Source organism: Phyllostomus discolor, chromosome 11 (genome assembly GCF_004126475.2).
Source record: "Phyllostomus discolor isolate MPI-MPIP mPhyDis1 chromosome 11, mPhyDis1.pri.v3, whole genome shotgun sequence".
Taxonomy (NCBI): Eukaryota; Metazoa; Chordata; class Mammalia; order Chiroptera; family Phyllostomidae; genus Phyllostomus; species Phyllostomus discolor.
The window spans coordinates 64,282,414-64,303,679 of NC_040913.2; positions in this window are offsets into that span (position 1 = coordinate 64,282,414).

A 21,266-nucleotide genomic window follows, 5' to 3' on the forward strand; every position below is an offset into this window, starting at 1 on the left:
TTCACCTACAGAGCTGGTGCTACTTATTTGATTTCTGCCAAGTTCTGCACCTTGACATGGCTGTTCTGATCTAAACCTTATGTGACTCTTTACTTCCACGCTGTGACAGGATGTTCCCTTTCACAAAAATCTTCACTCATATTAAAAACTCCCTGGCATACACCGTCGATGACCAATAAACTCAAATGCACTCAAACCAATATCCCCAAATCCTGGCATGGGAATGCAGACTGGGGTCTGCTTTGGGCTTCGTGAGGTTCCACAGACAATGCAGCCAAGGACAGGCCATGCCGCTGACAACTGAGCATTCAGGGCTCGGGACCTCGAACCCAGCTGGGCTGCTGAGGGTGCTTTGCTGGGCTCAGGACAGCCCTGCAACTGCCTACCACCCCAGTCAGCAAGAGGCCACTCGGTCACGCTCCCCCCAGCCACCGCCATCCAGGAATCACAAGAGCCACTCCTTACAGCTGGGGTACGAGGGCTAGAAAGCATATATGCACACTTTTTTATGTACCCACATGTTCTAGTTGAAACCTATCAAGAAGAAAAACCCTATGAAGTACTATTTGATTGTAAGCCTTAGGACCGCTGCATGGGGCAGACACTGTTTCAGCAATAAATATGAGGACAGAAAATTATTTTGGTTGTCTTCTCAAATAGGTAGTTCTGTCACTGAAGGTGAGAATACTCAGGTCAGTATCATAGGATTGCATTATGTATTTGGTGTTGCAATGGGAAAAACTCTGCAATTGTGTGGTACAGAGAGCAAGATGAACCTCTATTGGCTCCCAACTCATTTGATTTCTCATTTATAACAGTGAAAAATGGAACCAACTTTATAGAAGATCATATAATTATTCTATATGTTGAACACACATACACTTAAATAAACATTTGTGGGATACCACCCTTGCCTTCAAATTGATGGGGGCAGGGATGGGATCGGGTACAGGGAGATTATCCCTGGTCCAGTGGTCTGGGATTGCAAGGAGAGAGACTGTGCTACTTTGCTGACTGTGAAAATTCAAGGGGGATTACAAATAAGGAGAATATTTCCATGCAAGTTTTGTAACAATTCAGAAATGTCTTTTTTTGTAAAAGGAGGCAGAGTATCCTTATATAGAAAAGCCTTTAAAACTGAGCATCTAGTAGAACAATGAAGACACTGGTGAAAATGCAGAAGTCCACACAGGAGCAAGTTTAGGAGAAAAGATGGACTCAATTGTTGTATGTGTGAACTGGAAGTGACAATAGAAGATCCACCTGGAAAAGTCTTACAGGCAGATATGTGTATTGGGGTCCTCCCTCCCTGGTCTCAGGAAGCTGTAACCCCCCATGGCTAAGGCTGAGTGAGAGACCTCAGGACCAAGAGCCACTAAGGAGACAAGTTTATCTCCCTGGCAGGAGCACTGCTTCTGCTCCTTGCCTGACCCCCAGTGCTTGATCAGTTAGCCCATGATGGGTACGATTCCCCAAAGTGGGGAATCATCTAAGACAGGCATGATCACATGGAAGCCCCAGGGAAAGACTTGGGGGGCTGTGGAAATGAGGGGGTGATCAGCATCGACCCCCGCCCCCTTGGCTTTGACAAAGCCTGAGTCCTTGTTCTGGCTGTGAGAAATCCAAGTCTCCTGGCTGCCTTTGTCTCCTCTGCCTGACTCAGGCCTGCAGAAATAACAGGGGCGATGCAGTCCAGACCAGAGTCGGCAGACCCCCAGGGTAATTAGACCTGAGGCATAGGATATGCAAGATCCTGTGAGACCTGCTTGCTGAGGATGCTCTTGAATATGAAGGCACAGGCAGGAAACATATCTAGCCCTGCCGCTTTTTAAGTGATAAAACCCCAAACTCAGCATGAGCTCTGTCAACTCTTTGAAAGATACCTACTCATTTGATCTTCCCTACTCATGCTGCCAGACTATAATCCATAAACTGTATCTGTACCCCTACCCAATACTGCCTAATAAAAAGCCTACTCAGGCAGCGGCTCAGGACGTTCTCCACTAGAGAGAGTGGCCATGCTGTTCCTGTTCCTCCACAGGACTCGGTAGTCTGTATGTATGTTTTCTTATGCATCATGAGCAGCTGCAGCATTCGTGGTCACTGCTGGCCAGTGGCTGCCTCATATGTGTAAGAGAAGGCTCCCAATATAGGGAAGATACAAAATTCTTTAGCCATAGCCATAAAAAAGGCTGATAAAGTTGATTATATTTTCTTGGTAAAGATAACAAATACAAAGTTGAAAGACAAGCAAAACTGGAGAGAGTTGCAATATACTGATAGATAGAATCTTAGTTTTTGTTACATATAAAAATGTATTTTACAAAATTTATGAGAAGGATCTGCTGCCCAACAGAAAAAAAGGGCAAACGATATGAATGGGCAATTCACAATTTTTAAAAATACAGGTAGATTTTAAACATGAAAAGTTATTTAATCATTTACATTAGAAAAAAAATGAGGATTAAAACTACAAGATGATTCCACTATCACTAAGTCACTCAGCAAACTGAAAAAGATTAAAGTTTAAAAATGCATTCTCTTGAAAATGTGAAGAAATGGCACCTAGAGTTTCTGGGAATAGAAATTAATATGTTGTCTTTGGATGTCAATTTCAGATTACCTATTACAATAGTATGTGTAGTAAAAGTACATACACTTACATTTTTATTTTTTTAATTTATCTTACAGGTAACTTACACATGAGCACACCAGACTATACTTGAATTAATTTACAACAGTGACTTTCCATTTTTTCACCTCATGGCATGCATAAACTAATTACTAATTCTGTGGCAGACCAAAAAATATGTATTTTACTGATTTGACAAAATAGTAGGTATAATTTTGATTCATTCACACAGAACAGCGATTGTGGTGTTAGCTGTTGTCATTTTTGAATTTGACAGTCTAAGAGAAAAGAGGTCTGTGCCCCTGACTAAAAACAATCAGGTATTGCATGTTTTAAAAATTCTTGCAGCACACCAGTGTGCCCTGACACACCCATTGAAAATTGCTGATTTAAAATACAGAACAATTTAAGCATATTTTGTGTTAAAAAATAAAGCTGCTCTGTTGGTTGGAGTGTTGTCCCACACACTAAAATGTTGAAGGTTCAATCAGTATGGCTATATAAAGGAGGCAACCGATCAATGTTTCTCTCTCTCCCCTTCCTCTCTTTCTAAAATTAATACATATCCTTAGGTGAGATATACATATAATATCCTCTAGAAGGCTTGGGAAAGATGTTAGGGAAGGATTTCAGGTTGTGGAAGGGATGGAGAACTTAGTGAGGTGCTGGGAGAAACAGGAGGGTGGACCTGGGGAAGCCAAAGACCAAGAGATTCCACAAGGGAGTATGGAAATTGGGAGCCATCTGGGTATCTGGAGAGAGCAGTCTCCTATACCTATGGTGTAAGGAGTTAAGGGGAGGAGCATGGAGAGAGGCAGGAATCCTGGGTAACATGAGTGAGGTTGACACTGATGAGAAGTTACATTGTAAGCAACTTGAGTTGCTAATTGTTTGAGTGGTGACTTTGTTTCATTCTATTTTAGTTTTAGTTTTACATGTAAAAGAGAACTAAGCAAGGAGGGAAGATGCAGTAGAGAGGAGAGGAGGCACACCCAGTTGTGAAGGTGATTGATTGGCCACTGTAAACTCCTCCAGAAGAGAGACGACTGAACCTTGTGGCCACTGGATGTGGCAGGATGACCACTGGATGGACTGCTGGCCTCAGAAAGACAATGGGGAAGAATGATGTCATTGGTAAAAGTTTAAAGCATTTTGAGGTGGATGAGAAGGTATATGGGAGAACTGTTTTGAAGTAAAGAGAGAGTTGTCCTGGGAGGATTTGAGACTACCTGCCCCAAAGCTGAGGGGTTTCCCATTCAAAGAACATTACTTAATTGCAGAAAAAAAAAGGAAGACAAAATTAAATCTGCTGTAGAAATAAATTTCCCCAAGCTTTAGTTTCCCTCAGACTGAACATTTCATCCCTTGAATGTATGATTTGTACAAGAGGAAAAACTGTAGGGAACATCCCTGTGCAAAACCCACACCAAAGACAGGGTCTGTAGAGCCAAGGGATCACCATGTTTACAATATTCTCCTTAAAGGGTTTCCTGGCCCCTTATTTCTGATACCACCTTTGGCTAAATCAGACTCATTAAAGCTCTTATGTTTCCTTGGCTAGCTAATTTCACAGACAGAATAAAAAATTCAAATAAATTGACTCATTTAAAGTGACTATCTGTTAACTTTAGATATTTTTTCAGTTATCAGTGTTTAATAGCTTTGGGGGGTATATATAACTAACAAATATTAAGGGTGGGAAATTATAGAAAGAACCAAAAGATAAAGGAAAGAAAAGAATAATTTTTATGAGCACTTGTAAACTATTTTTAAATATACAGGAGTTAGGAAATACTCCAATGGTAATATATAAACAAAGCATCACATTCCCATCCAGAAGATATAATGTTACTAATTATAACCTCAGGAAAATATTATCTCCCAATTATTATTTATCAAGAAAAGGTCAACAAAAAATGAAACCCGAGCACCAACTTACACCATACACAAAAATAAATTCAAAGTGGATAAAAGATTTAAATATAAACCATGACACCATTAAAGTCCTAGAGGAGAACATCAGCAGGAAAATCTCAGATATTTCATGCAGCAACATCTTTGCTGATATGTCCCCTAGAGCAAGGGGCACAAAGGAAAGAATAAACAAATGGGATCTCATCAAAATAAAAAGCTTCTCCATGGCTAAAGAAAACAGTATTAAAATAAAAAGAGAACCAGCTGTATGGGAAAACATATTTACCAATAATACCTCAGACAAGGGTTTAATCTCCACTCTAAGAAGACAAGCAACCCAATTAAAAACTGGGCAAAGGACTTGAACAGACACTCCTCCAAGGAGGACACACAGAAGATCCAGAGACATGAAAAGATGCTCGATATTGCTAGCCATCAGAGAGATGCAAATTAAAACCACAATAAGATACCACTTCACACCAGTCAGAATGGCCATCATAAACAAATCAACAAACAACAAGTTTGAGAGGCTGTGGAGAAAAGGGAACCCTAGTGCACTGTTGGTGGGACTGCAGACTGGTACAACCACTGTGGAAAACAGTATGGAATTTCCTCAGAAAACTAAAAATGGATCTGCTTTTTGATCCAGCAATTCTACTGCCAGGATTATATCCTAAGAACCCTGAAATGCCAGTCCAAAAGAACCTATGCACCCCAATGTTCATAGCACAATTTACAATAGCCAAGTGCTGGAAGCAACCTAGGTGCCATCAATAAATGAAAGGATCAAAAAACTATGGTACATTTACACAATGGAATTCTATGCAGCAGAAAGAAAGGAGCTCCTACCCTTTGTGACAGCACTGATGGAACTGGAAAGAATTATGCTAAGTGAAATAAACCAGGCAGTGAAAGACAAATACCATATGATCTCACCTTTAACAGGAGCCTAAACAACAAAACAAACAAATAAGCAAAATATAACCTAAAACACTAAAATAGAGAACAGGCTGACATTGACCAGAGGGGAGAGGGGAGGGATTTCAGGGGAAAAGGGGAAGGGTTTACAGGAACAAATATAAAGGACACATGGACGAAAACTAGGGAGGATGGAAATCTAGGAGGGAGGTGGGGAGGGATGGGTGGGTGGGATGGGATGGGAGTAAAGGACAGAAAACTGTACTTGAACAATGATTAAAATAAAATTTAAGAAAAAAAAAGGTCAGTATTCTTTTTTTTTTTAGGAACAACCCAAATATTTATTAAAGTAGTGGATAAAATATGACATATTTATACAATGGAATATTTTTAGCAATAAAAAAGAATGAAGTAGATACAAAAGGTCAGTATTCTTGCTTCTTTTATAGGAGATTACTTATCTCAATAGTCCAAGTACTGGTCAAGCCATGACCATTGTAGCCATCCAATTTCTAGGTATATTGTGGGCTCTCTTCACAGGGATCTTCCATGGCCAAAGCTTCTGGCTGGAAAAAAATTGTTCAATAAATAATTGAAGGTAGGCAGTTAAGGATGTTTCTTTCCATGACACCCACAGTGTTTCACCTGGGACTTCTCAGGTAGTTTCCACCACCATCCTCAGGGATAGTTTAGTTGTCTGAAGCTCATTCTCCAGTACATTCCTCAGGGAGGGCCACTGAGAACAACATTCCCCCAAGTTTCTACAATTTTATACCTGCAACTTTTATATTTGAAAGCCAGTTGCTGAAATACAAAGTCTTTGACTCATATTTTTTCACTGAGTATCATACGTATAAATACTACTCAAAGTGGCTGTTGAAAATTCTGAAGACAGCCTGATTTTCTTTCCTTTATAAATTGACTAATCAACTGGTATAAAATTTTAGTTGTGCAAGATGAACAAGGCCCAGAGATCTGCTGTTCAGCATTGTGCCCACGGACGGCAGTAATGGGTTGTGCCCTTAAACATCCACAGAGAGTAAATCTCACACTGTGTTCATAAACACAACACAAGTACAAAATAAGAAACAATAAAGTAAAAACATTGAACAATCTCTTTACCTAGATGTCCAAAGGATTTTCTCTTTTCTTTAAAAATTCCAGTAATCTTATGGTCCTGCTTGTGTAACATGCTCAGGGGTACCTCATTTCAGTGCATAATTTGTCCTTTTTATATCAGGAAAGATTAATCAAATTATAGTTTTTACTCTTTATCTCATTGCCTTCTTCTTTGGGAAATTCTATTATATTAATGTAAAACTTTTTTTCCTATTATCTATTTTACCACTTTTTCTTGAATCCCCTCCTTTTGATTTTAAAACATTAAAACATCTTCCTTTTTACTTCAATGAAGGCATTGTGTAGTTCTTCCAATTTAGTTCTCACTTCTAAAATGATTTTTCCTCTCAATTCTAATTTATTCCTGAATACTGTTACCATATTCCTGAGTTTTACTAATTCTGAGCTACGTTGACTTTTAATATTATCTTCCATTTTCTTAATGTCTTCAGTTCACATTGAAATATTGTGGGCTTTATTTTCCATTTGTTTTGTGGACATGTCTTTCAGGTGTGTAGTCTCGTTATCTATAGCAATGTTATAGATAACATTTATTCTTTTCCTTATTCTACTTTTTCTGAGTAACTTTGTATGGATTTATACTATGATCCTTTTCTGTTGCTCATGTTTACCTGAGATGAGTTTTTTGGTGTTTTTAGGAGGGAGATGGGTTCGAAGAGCATTTTCAGTTTCCCTCATTTCTTGTTTTTATGAGCAGTCAGGGGATCGGGATGTGACCGGTCCTTGCTGAGACTTCAGGCTGTGTTCACCACCAGCCCCCGTCTTTCCCCTCTCTGATTGTCTCTGATTGGCTCATTTTGGATTCTATCCCCAGCAGCTTCTCCTCTATGTGGGGCTTTGTCCTGGGAGGCAGCTCGGCTGGTCAGGTTGGGGCTTCCCCCCTTGCACTCACCACAAGCTGAGTTTGGAAAGCCTGCCCGATTTTCCCCGCTGGGCTCAGACGGGGCCCCTGTGTTTTCTGGTGAGTGACTCCAGGCTGCTCTTGGTTCTCTGCTCTCCTCTCCATCAGCTCTCCAGGGGCCTCCATCCGCCTCCTCAGACAGATTGTGATGCCACCTCAGTGTTACGGCTGTTGTTGGTCCCTCTCTGACATTCTGAGGGTCCTGGGGATACCCTGTTATCTAGGTTTTTTGTAAATATCATTTGCTTCATTTCTGCTGTGTTCTCCTACTTGTACTGTGAGTTTTTATCGGGAAGTGAGTGGGAATTCAAGATGATTCACAAACTGCACTGCCACCACTGTAAGAACAATTTGTTTTGACCAGCTGCTGATTTCTTGGGAATGATAATCTATTTGATATCATTTGATTATCTATTTGATAATCTATTTGGTAATCAAAATCAATGTAATGTATTTTACTATCTGAAAGAGTCAAATCAGATAGTCATGTAGACAATGTGATGGAAAACTCAATATGGTATCTTGGCAAATTAAAGATAAGCCTAATATTTGGAGAAAAAAAACATGTTTTTTTTCTTTCCACTTGGAATTTTTTAAATGGTGTTCATCACCATTCAAAATATTATGTAAGTCTAATTTGCACTGAAGATTTGAAAAATTTCAAGTTAGAAAATCAATGAAGTCAGGCTTCAGAGACAAGGTACGTTTAAAAAAAGAGAATTCAAGACCACATTTCCACACACTTGCACACATACACTCACACAGGAACTCACACTCACACTAGCACACTCACATATGTGTACACATTCATGCACATGTGAACACACATGCACATACCACTTTATGATTTTTCTTAAAACTGAGACAATAAACACACTTTTGTAATACATCATGAAGCCCACTATGTTACATTCCTTCGTTCTATTAATATAGACCAATTAAGTTAATGCATCCCCTGGCGTGTCTTAATTCCTGGTGGATCATATTTTACTGTACCTCCTCCATTTGCTTTCATCTTTACTAAATTGGAATGAAAGTGAAATCCATTATGTATATTACAAGAAAGGCTGCCTTGGAAAGGGAAGAATGTTCTCTTTCTCTTTCTTTCATTTTTCCCACAAATAGGGATCATTCTTTGATATAGGGTGAGACTTAAGTTGCCATCTGCTAAAAGGACATGGGAAGTGATATGCCTTTGAATTTCAGAAACCCTTGACTACTCTTCTAGTATTCATACCACCAGTGCTGGGGCCCCACTCCCAGACTTTCATATTTAGAACAGGCTTCGGGCATTGATGCTTTGGTGTTTTAAATCTCTATCACTAGTTCTAAAGTGCAGCCCGTGTTGAGAATCACTAATCTAGAACATAGAGCTAGAGCAGGGGTGTCAAACTCATTTTCACGGGGGGCCACATCAGCCCTGTGGTTGCCTTCAGAAGGCAAAATGTAAGCTCAACTCCTTAACAGTTAAGGAGTAGTTACATTTGTACAGTCTTAAAATTATTTCAGCCCTGAGCTAGAGGATGCAGCTAAGAAAAATAATAGGCTTTAAAAAGATTGTGAATGACTATGCATGTCTTTCTTAGGAATTTGAACCTCAGCCTTAGGGAGATAGTGTATATTTTTAATAAAGGAAAATACAAAATTTTATATGCACAAACACGTATATTTATATATAATATATATGAGGGGGGACTAAAAAAACTGGAATTTATTTATATAAAATGTATATTTATTCTTACATGTTTAAACTTCAGTCACCTTCAAAGTACTCTCTTTTTGGTGCAAGTTACCTATTGACACTTTTTTCCACTGCTCAAAACAGTTTTTGAACTCTGTTGGTTTTGATGCCTTTTTGTGCTTCTGCTCTTTCTTATTTCACCTCTTCCGCATCAGCAAAATGTTTCTTTTGAGAACTTTTCATCTAGGGAAACAAAGGTCACTGGGAGGAGATCGGGTGAATGGGGAGGGTAGGGCACGGGGGTCATGCTATTTTGGGGTCAAAAACTGCTGACCACTCAGCACAATGTGGGCAGGTGCCCTCATAAATCACCCATCATGAATGAAGTGAAAAAACACACTGAGTCTTCAAAAAAAATTTCACTGAAGCTGAACACAGCCTCTCCCAACACCACCAGCTGGTACACTGATACAGATGGGTTCTTACAGCATTCACCTAGTGGGGGAAGGCTGCACTACAAGGGGCCCACCCTCCAAAATGTAATTCCAGTTTTTTTGAGTGCCCCTCATATATGTGGTGAGAGAGAAGGGTTTATAGGGCAAGGGAACTGGATAAACCACTGTGACTCCCATATGCCACTTCTTGGAGTCCTGTATGGTGGTATTTTTTCTCACTCTAAGATGCACCTACTTTTCAAAACCCTCTCTCTAAATAGCCTGAACCATCACTGACATTCAGGAGAATTTCTATCCCTCAGCTATCCTCCTACAAATCACTTAAGGATATATTAGTTTCTTGTGGCTGCTATAACAAAGGACCAAAAACCTGGTAAATATACATTTTTCATGTTATTATTCTGCAGGTTAGAAGTCCAACATGGGTCTCATTGGGCTAAAACCACGATGTTGGCGGGGCCACGCTCCTTAGCTTATGGCCACCTGCCATCTCCACCTGGAAATGACTGCTTGAACCTCTCCCACATGGTGTCATTTTGGCTCTGAATTCCAAGTCCCCCTTTTGCTTGTAGAGATTACATTAGGCCCACCTGGAATAACCCAGGATACTCTTCTCATCTCACTGTCAACTGGTTAGCAACACTAATTCCATCTACAACCTTGATTCCCCCTGTGGTGCGACATGAGTTATTCACATGTTCTGTAGACAAGCAGAAACATCTTTGGGGTTCATTATTCTGTCTACCACAAAAAAATACATTTCCCAGGGGAGAGAAAAATCACTCTTTCTAAACTTCCACACATCTTAAAGGCCATTTTAGTGTAGTAATAATACTCTATGGTAAAAGCCTATAGATTCTTTTAACTGGCTTAAAAAAAAAAAGAAAAAAAAAAGCACCATACAAATTCAAAGTAAAATAAAACTATCACTAAAATAATGGAATGATGGACAGTTTGGAATTGGATTATTAACCAATCAAACTTAATTATAGCCAAATCAGATAGGTTCCTAACATTTTCAGGGAAAAAAACATATTAAAAAAGCTAAACTTGAATATTATAGGAATGTAACTTAACACGCATTCATGTTTTTTAACTTTTATCAGCTAGATAATGAATAAACAGAATATTAGGAATTCAAATAATAAGCTTAATCAGATAACTTTTGTACATGCACATGTTTATACAAATAGTATAATTGCCATGGTAGCATCATTATTCAGTTAATATTTCATCTTTTCAGATCTATTGTGGGTACATTCAGTTCTACAAAATCTCATGATAAATCCTTGTTAAGAGATAGCACTGCATAATTACTCTAGCACTGTGTTTCCCAAGAAAAAAATCTAGGGCCATGTAAGTGTGGAAAATGCTGAATTAAACCAAGTAATTATTTTCTTTACTGAAGGCTTGCTCACAGCCTTCGACTCACTAATGTTCACTGTAAATCTCAAAGAGGGACTTTTAATATGCATCACTTCCAAAATTTCTTTGAACAGGAACCCCTTCTTGCAAAGTGAGAACCACAGAGCATTAACCAATCAATGTTTTTCACAGGTAGAGAGAGATAGCTGGGGTAGCCTGAACTATATACTATTAATGTGTGTGGAAGTTATATGTTAATGGAATTTTATATGGCATATATATATAAAGAAATAAAATGGAATTTTATTGAAAGGAAAAATGCAAATGCAATGATTTTCAGACCATAATTAAATGTAAGCCCTGATGATATAATGCTAAAACTGTAAGTCTATAAATTCACATCTCCTGTTAGACTGTGAGTTCTCTGAGGATAGGACTCTGTCTTATCTTTGCACAACTAATGCCTGTAAATATTTGTGGAAATAAAAATGACAATACATTTTGAAATGTAGCTTGTCATGTTATGGTACACTATGTTATGTTTTTTTATATTGATCAGGTTACAAGTAAACCAAAGATGCATTTGCTGAACAGAGATATTAAAGCCAGGTACATGGTCTCAATAAATATTTGTTGAGAAAATGGATTAATAAATGAGTGAACAAAGGTTAAAATTTAATTGGGGAGATCAACATAAACTACTTGAAAGATGTGTTAGCCTGGGTTCTCCAGGAAAACAGAACCAACAGGATGGATGGATAAATACAGAGATAGAGAGATAGATAAAAATAATAATTGGCTCACATTATTACGGAGATTGAGAAATCCCATGATCTGCCATCTGTAAGCTGGAAACCCAGAAAAGCTAATGGTATCATTTGGTCCAAGTTTGAAGGCTTGAGAACCAGAGGAACAGGTGTTATAAATGCCAGTCTGATGGCAGGAGAAGACCAATATCCTAGTTCAAACAGGCAGGCAGGAAGAAAAAAGAGCAAATTCCTCCTTCCTCCAACTTTTGTTCTATTCAGGCCCTGGATGGATTGAAGGGTGCCCACACACATTGGAGAGGGGATGTGCTTTACTGAGTCCCACCGATTCAAATGCTAATCTCATCTGGAACAATGTTTAATCTGGGCACCCCATGTCCAGTCAAGCCGACACATAAAATGAACCATCACAAAAGAATCTGGTAGTGTGTTTGTCTGCAAAGAGCTAATGCTAACAATAAGATGGAAGTATGTAGCAAAGAGAAGAGCTAAATCTTTGTGAATGATGAGAGATGCAGTTAGAGTCTTAAAAGGCTGGAGAGTTTAGTTAATTCTGTAGGCAAGGAGGGACAGTAGCAAATTCAGGACTGATAAAAGTAAGCAGTTCTACTTGACTATAGTAATTACATGCTCTTCATAATTACAGAATTGACTAGGTATGATACCATTCTAGGCAATATATATAAAATAATATATAAGATCATTTCATTGACACCATAACTTTGATTTCATAACTTCAATAACTATGATTACAACCACTTTACCTATGAGGAAACTGAGGCTCGTAGAGACTATTCAAGTATCACATTCTGTAAGTGATGGAGCCAAATCCATACTGTTAAACATTATGTAATACAACCTCTGAAGTAGATTTGCATTCTGAAAACAAGGAAACAGACTTGGATAAATAAAGTGGACTCAAGTTGTGGATGAACTTGACAATTAGAGGAAATGTGCTATGGTGGCACAGGCAGTACAGACCCTTTATGTGCTCTTCAGAACAGGGTGACATGATGAAATCTTGATTAAGGAAGATAACTCTGCAGATACAGGCCGAGTGCCCTCAAAAGGAGAGGCCCTGGTGGCAAGAGAACCCGCAGGAAACAATGTAGGCAGGAGGTGACTAGAGGAAACAGGATGGAAAGAAAGTAATTAATATGAGGTCACTTTGGGGGGAAGAAATTACAGCAGTTTTTGTCAGAGAAAGAAGAGAATGAGGGGGCCATGGAGAATCGAAACTTGAGTCAAGGTTTCTAGCCTGGGTGCTAGGTTGATGAGAAGGCCATCAAATTATGGCACACAATAGAATAATTTCCTTACTTTCTTTTCAGAAAGGGATGAGCACATGAACTTCTTCTTGGCCAATTCAATAACTCCCATCTCCATCTCAAGTTGCAGCTGATGTATTTGAATGCGGAACCATTAGAGGTGAACTCCAAAACACTGCCTATCAGAAAACAAAACTCTCCAAGGGGCTGGGAGAGGGAACACCTCTTGACCACATCCTTTGATTTCAGATAGTACATTTATTTTTAATACACAGAAGGTGAGAATTCTAATCTGAGTTGGAAGGCAACTTATACTTCCCTTTCTACTTAATCTTGTTTATCCCCAACTCTGAGCTGCTGCTTTCTTAATGCTTCCTGTTTTAGACTTTCTTACAAAATATCACATTGATATGGCCTGACCTTCAGATGACTCATTTCACTTGAAAAACTGTTTGTAAGAAGTGCATATACTCTACAACTTACCACGAGCAATAACAGACTTCAGGAGATTTCAACTCCATGTTCATTTATTGAGAGAGCTTGCAAAGGTCCATGTAAAATACTGGTGCAAATACCAAAAAAAATGCTTTTAACAAGGGGGTCTGTATCTCCGGAGCTGGCGCTGTAGTGAGTCAGGTAGAGAAAGACAAAAAACTCTGTGCATGGAACAAAAAACTGGAGCAGGAGGAATAAACTGGAATAGAATCTCAAAGACAAATATGCAATTATAAAGGGGGTTAGGAAATTTTTCAGAAAAGAAGCTGAGATGGAGCTGAAGCATAAAGAAATAAGTAGGCTTTGATGAGGAGAGACAAATACTCCACAATTATGGAATAGCAAAAAATCATTATAGTGAGGGGGCCATGTTAAACATCCTGTGGCCAGGCAGAACTGGGCCACATACATAGGACCTGAGGTGCAGAAGTAGGATACAACAGCATGGCTTGGTCATGGGGCCTCAGATGCCACAATAGTATGTTTGTGCTTTACTATATGGGTTGTATGAAGCTACTTGAAAGAGTTTATGGACATGGGTGCTGTAGCCCTGCTTAGGTTTTAAGCATAGTCTTACCTGCAAAGGGGAGAGACCAGAGGCATTGAGCTCTATGGTCCTTTTGGAGAAGGATTAATGAAAACCTGAGCAAAGAAAGTGAAGGTACAAGGGAAAGAGAGAAAGGGTAAATGGGAGTTCTTGGGACCACGGGAAGCAAAGCACACCTTTATTATATCCTAAAATATTTTCTGCACTCCTCTACCAGGAAGAACAAGGATACCCCAGTGATGTGCAGGACCTCAAACAACTCTATTGTTCCCCCACTCGGCTGCCACTTTGCTTGACTGATGCCATGTCCCTTTCACAGAGCATGTCTTTTTGCCAATGGCTGCATATGCTTTCAGAACATTTTTCTCCTTCTCCAGAAAGACAGCAGAGTGATTACAGGACACAAGTGTTCTATAATTGCACCCCAAAGTAAAATAGCACCTACCAACTATCAAATAAGGAATATGAAACTTTGTAAGCATACATAAAGATTTGCCTAAGCTGAAAATGTGCTGGGCATCTCAATAAACTTCAAAACATTGAAATTATAAAGATTATCTTGTGTGACCATAGGGAAAATAAGTTAGAAATCAAAATATGTAACTAGAAACTGCCAAATATTGGGAATTAAGTGATACACTTATAGAAAACCTATGAATTAAAGAAAATATCAAAGAAATTTAGAAAATATTTTTTACTAAAACATAATAAAAATATAACAAAATTTGTGGAATGAAGTAAAAACTAAACTTAGAAGGAAATGTATAGCCTTAACTTTATATATTATATATCAGTACTTGTATATTAAATTTAAAAAATACCATCAGGTATCTTGAAAGTGTGAATAAATAAGACAATCTTGAAAAAGAATAGCAAACTTGGAGAACTTGTACTAGAAAATATCAAGGCTTACTAGCTGCTATAGTTAGTAAAATAGTGTGTTACCAGTTACAAGGATAAACAAGTAGACTAAAAGAAAACCTGGAATAAGACCCATTCATATGCATTTGTTTGATATAAGAATTAAAGTGACACAGGAGTAACAATTTCTGGCCAAGATAGAGGCGTAGGTAGACACACTGTGCCTCCTCGCACAATCAAAATAAGGACAACAATAATTTAGAAACAAAATAACAACCAGAATTGACAGAAAATTGAACTGTATAGAAGTCAGACAACAAAGGAGTTAAAATAGACACATTCATCCAGACTGGTAGGAAGGGTAGAGTTGGACAGCCAGTTGGAGAGGGGTTGCAGCACAAAAAGCAGTGGCACTGAGCAAGTAAGGCATCCCTGGTGCACAAGATTGCAGCAAGCGGACCTTGGTCACAGGGTGGCAACAGGCAGACCCACCAAGGCGATGATTGTGAGGTGAGGCACAGTGTGCAAGGTGGCTGGCTGACCGGGCGGTCCCACATTCATGCATAGATAAACCAGGCAAAACTGGGGATCCAGACATACCACACAACCCAGGGTCCCAACTCGGGGAAATAAAGCCTCAAAACACCAATTGAAAACACCTGTGGGGATTGAGGCACAGGGAGAGACTCCCAGCCTCACAGGAGATTTCACTGGAGAGACCCACAAGGTCCTAGAATGTGCACAAGCCCACCCACATGGGAATGAGTACCAGAAAGGCCCAGTTTGCTTGGGGGAAGTAGCAGAAGGGACTAAACTCTGACAGAGAGTGGAGCAAGCACCACTGTTCCCTCTCAGACCCCGCCCCAACATACAGCGTCACAACCCAGCAACTGGGTTGCCCCACCCTGGTGAACACTTAAGGCTCCGCCCCTCACACATAACAGGCACATCAAGACAAAAAAAAATGGCCCAAACAAAAGAACAGATCAAAGCTCCACAGCAAATACACCTAAGCAATGAAGAGATAGCCAACCTATCAGATGCACAGTTCAAAGCACTGGTGATCAGGATGCTCACAGAATTGGTTGAATTTGGTTGCAAATTAGATGAAAAAATGAAGGCTATGCTAAGTGAAATGAAGGAAAATGCACAGGGAACCAACAGTGATGGGAAGATAACTGGGACTCAGATCAATGGAGTGGACCACAAGGAAGAAAGAAACATCCAACCAGAAAAGAATGAAGAAATAAGAATTTAAAAAAATGAGAGGCTTAGGAACCTCCAGGACATCTTTAAACATTCCAACATTCAAATTACAGGGGTGCCAGAAGGAAAAGACAAAGAGCAACAAGTGGAAAACTTATTTGAACAAATAATAAAGGAGAACTTCCCCAATCTGGCAAAGGAAATAGACTTCCAGGAAGTCCAGGAAGCTCACACAGTCCCAAAGAAGTTGGACCCAAGGAGAACCACATCAAGGCACATCATAATTACATTAGCCAAGGTAAAAATGAAGGAGAGAATCCTAGAAGCGGCAAGAGATAAGGAGACAGTTAGCTACAAAGGAGTTCCCATAAGACTGTCAGCTGATTTCTCAAAAGAGATCTTACAGGCAAGCGGGGCTGGAAAGAAATATCCCAAGTCATGAAAGACAAGGACCTCCATCCCAGATTGCTCTACCAGCAAAGCTTTCATTTAGAATGGAAGGGCAGATAAAGTGCTTCTCAGATATAGTCAAGTTAAAGGAGTTCATCATCACCAAGTTCTTATTTTATGAAATGTTAAAGGGACTTATCTAAGAAAAACAAGATAAAAAACACATATAGTAAAATGACAGCAAACTCACAATTATGAACAACCACACCTAAAACAAAAACAAAAACAAATTAAGCAAACAACTGGAACAGGAACAGAACCACCGAAATGGAGATCACGAGGAGGGTTAGCAACAGGGGAGTGGGAGAAGGAGAGAGGGGGAAAGGGTACAGAGAATAAGTAGCATAAATGGTAGGTAGAAAATAGACAGGGGGAGGGCAAGAATAGATTGGGAAATGTAGAAGCTAAAGAACTTATGACACATGGACATGAACTAACGGGGGGGAATGTGGGTGGGAGAGGGTGTGCAAGGTGGAGGGGAATGAAGGGCGGAATGGGACAACTGTAATAGCATAATCAATAAAATATATTTTAGAAAAAAAGAAAAAGAAAAAAATCCTGGACTTGAAATGGCACTTCACAGAGAATCTATTCAAGTAGCCAATAAGCATATGAGAAGATGCTCAAACTCAGCAGGGAAATGAAAATAAAATTAACTAAAAGTACATATTCACCAGAGTGAATACAGTTATAAAAAATAGAAAAGAAAGAATGGAAGGGAAGAAAGAGAGGCAGAGATAGAACAGAAGGAAGCATGTAAACAAGAAGGAAAAAGAGAGAGAGAAAGAAACAGCTCAGAATGTTCATGAGCATGCAGAGCAGTTAGAGCTCATATAAAACTGGTAGTGTTTTCTAAAACTCAACACATGCATACTCTACAATTCAGCAATTCTATTACTTAGAATATATTCATCCAACATGCATACAATAGTACACCAAAGACTTAGATAAAAATATTTCTAGTGATATTATATGTAATAGTCCCAAATTACAATCATTATGTCCTTTAATAGTATAATAGCAATTAAATTATAATATATTCATACAGTAGAAAACTAACAATAAAGATAAATGATGTGTAGCTATACCCAACACTGTAAATTAATTGTATAATGTACTATTAAGAAAAATATCTGACACAAAATATCACATAGTATATGACTTCATGTTTATGTTTCAAAATCAGCAAACTAATCGATGCTAATAGAAACAAGGGTAGCAGTAGCCTTTGGGGAGATGGGTCACTATAAGGGCACGTGAGAGTGGCCTTTTGGCATGCTGCCCATGTTCTGTTTCTTGTTTTTTTTTAACGTTCAAGTACAGTTGTCTCCATTTTTCCCCCACTACTCTCCCCCACCCCACCCATCCCACCCCGCTCCCTCCATCCTACCCCCCTCTGGCTTTGTCCGTGTGTCCTTTATACATGTTTCTTGACAACCCTTCCCCTTTCCCCCCCCAGTATCCCCTCCTCCCTCCCCTCTGGTTACTGCCGGTTTGTCAACAGAAACCGTGTTCTGTTTCTTAATCTGGATGGTGATTAACAGGTGTTTTCATTTTGGGAAAGTTATCAGTCTGTACATTTATTATATGTTCACTTTTCAATATATATTTTACTTCAATAAAAATGTAGAAATAGTAAAACAGACAAAAATTGTGGATATAAAGTGAGTTGCTGAATCTGTCATCTATCATCCATATCATCTATCTATTCATCTATAAATTTATATTAGTTTTCTAGAGCTGTCATAACAAAATACCCAGAAGGGTGGCTTTAACAACAAAGACTTAATCTCTTACAGTCTGGAGACCAGAAGTTCAAGATCAAGGTGTGGGCAGGGCTGCTTGCTTCTGAAGCTGTAAGGGAGAACCTGTTTTCCTCACCTAGCTTTTGGTGGCTTGCTGGCAATCTTTGGCATTTCTTGGCTTGTAGACACATCCTTGTCACTGCCTTCCTCCTCACATTGCATTCTAAGTGTATGAGCTTCTGTGCCCAAATTTCCCCATTTTGTACAGACACAGTCATATTGAATTGGAGCCCACTCTAATGACCTCATTCATCTTAACTACATCTGCAAAGGCCCCATTTCCAAATAAGGTCACATTCTGAGGTACTGGGAGTTAGGATTTCAACATATGAATTTGGGAGGAACATAATTCAACCAAGAACACTATTTATGTCTACACACATGCACACACATGCAGGCACGCACATAAGAAGGGTCATAAAATACTTGCAGTCTCTTAATAAAATCCTGGCTTTTGATCAAAGCTTGTTCTTAGAAAATACAATTTTATTCCAATACCCAGTGGCAAATTTTTATACCTAAGTTCAAAGTACAAATGTATTTTTTATTTAACACATAACCTGGGACAATGAAAAAATGCAGCCACAATAACTTTTAGCTCTAGCTGTATGACTAAAACATTGAAAGGACTCCAACATCATTTCTAAGCAGAATTATTGGTGTTTAATCAAAAATTACTCAGTGGAGGAAATCATGTCACTAGCAGAAATTATAACTAGATTCAATTGCTATTTCAGACTTAGTTACACAGAAAAAATGTCAGCTTTTCATTACAATTAAGAAAAAATTACTAGAATTAATAATATCAAACAGTCACGAGCGATGGAATTTCTGATTCGTGTCTGCAGGTCATTCCAATGCAGGGCTGTGGGTGATAAGAGGCATGTTCTTGCCCTGTGCTGGCAGCGTGGCTTATAGTCATGGGAGTTGCACACAGATAGCTCCACCTAGAAGCCCAGGCTGAGCTGAGCAGCATAAACTTTACCTTGCTCTTGACAAAATGTCTTTGCATGCTTATATTGTGAACACGGAGTCAATAATGTGAGCAGATAGGAACCAGAGCAACAGTGTTTCACATCTGTATGGCACTCGGGAGGGAGCAAAGTGCTTTCATGTAGGTTGTTTGTTTTGATCCCCAGGACATGCTCTGGGTTCAGTAAAGCAACGTTATCCCTACATTAAACAGGTAAGGTGAGTGGCCCACCTGCCTCTTAGGGTGCTTGTGAGTTTTAAATGTGACCATTACTGTTAAGTGCTTAGCACAAAACTTGGCACATAGAAAGAACTCAACATATCCAGCCTGAGTTATTACAATAATTTTTATTGGTATTACCTCCCCAAGATTATGTGGCTTTGTAAAATTCCAAGAAAGAACTGGACCATATGTCATCTGACTTTAAAAAGTCCTCCTATTGCCTTGAAATATTAAAAACAATAAGGCTGAAGCAAAGGATTAAGAATTCTGAGTAACCACAGTGTCACATCTAGATAAACAATATAATGGCTTTATGCCGATTTCTGTCAGCTGGTTGGATCCACTGTTATGTGAGTGTCTGCTTAAGACATGTGAGAGAAAAATCTAGTTGTGAGCATAATTTCTAAGAAAATCCCAGCCTGCGGTAGCTGCACAGGAAACTCAGAAATTAGGTCCCGGCTAACATAGGTCCCGTTTGTCAGGGAGGTTCTTGGCGGGACGCAGAGCAGACCCGGCCCAGTTGCCTCTGTTACCTGGAAGCCGAGGAAAAACACCATTCCTTTCACAAGGCTCCGTGAGCCCGTTTTGGGGGGAAGATAGTGCAGCCTCCGTGCAGACGAAGAGAAGAAGGCCGTGTTTCTGGAAACAACACGGAACAGTCACTTGGAAAATAATCAGGCCTCAGCTGCAAACAAACCATCTGCAGCACACAGACCACTAGGAGAAGAAAAGCCACGGAGGAGAAGGCGATCGACCCAGGAGTCATTTTGTCATCTTTCTGGGTGAGTACACACATGACATGAGGAGAAGAGAAAGTGGTTTCTCAAGTTGGAGGCACCAGCATGTTGCCAGGCAATGAGCACAGACTGGGAGCTCAGACAAAAGGCGGCAGGGCTGAGCCTCTGCTCGCTCGCATACAAAAGAGCAGATGCTGCGGGCCTGGGAGGAGGCCTCCAAACACTGCAGAGCTCTGCGGCTGGCTTCACTTTACAAAGGGGAGGCCGCCATTCTCTCACTGATCCCCAGAAGGCCCTTCCTGTGCTCAGAGAGAATAAATTAGGAACTCTGAAAAACTGCACCAAGCAGAAAACAGACTCGGAACAGACGTGGAATCTAAAAGGAATCCCACCCGATTCTAAAGGGAAAGGGTGAGTGTAGATGACTCCCTTTTCTCAAGAAAGCTTCACACAAAACATGGGATGATTAATTCCACCCTCCCAGACAGAACTGTTAGTAATTTTGTAACTACCATAATTCATAAAAATGATACAATAACAGCATCTGTTTGCCAGGAGGACCTGGCCGGCATCGCTCAGGGTAACGCCCAGATCCTCCCCTCTGTGTCCCTCACCACAGTGCAAGGCTGCTGCAGAAGGTGCTTGTGCTCTGGAGGCAGAGGCACAGGTTACCTGTTCTCCCAAATCTGGCTAGCAGTCAGCATGACCTTGAGATACTCCATGGTAGGTCATCATCTCCTTGACCTTGTAAAAGCCGCTTAACATCTTAGCCTCTGTCTCCTCAATTGTATACTGAGTCACATAGAACTACTTCACTGGGTTATTACAATGGTTAAACAAGTTGATATGGGTATAAAGTTTTAGAACAGCACCTCTGTGTTATAACTGCCATGTCAGTGTTTGACAAATAACAGGGAGACCCACCTCAC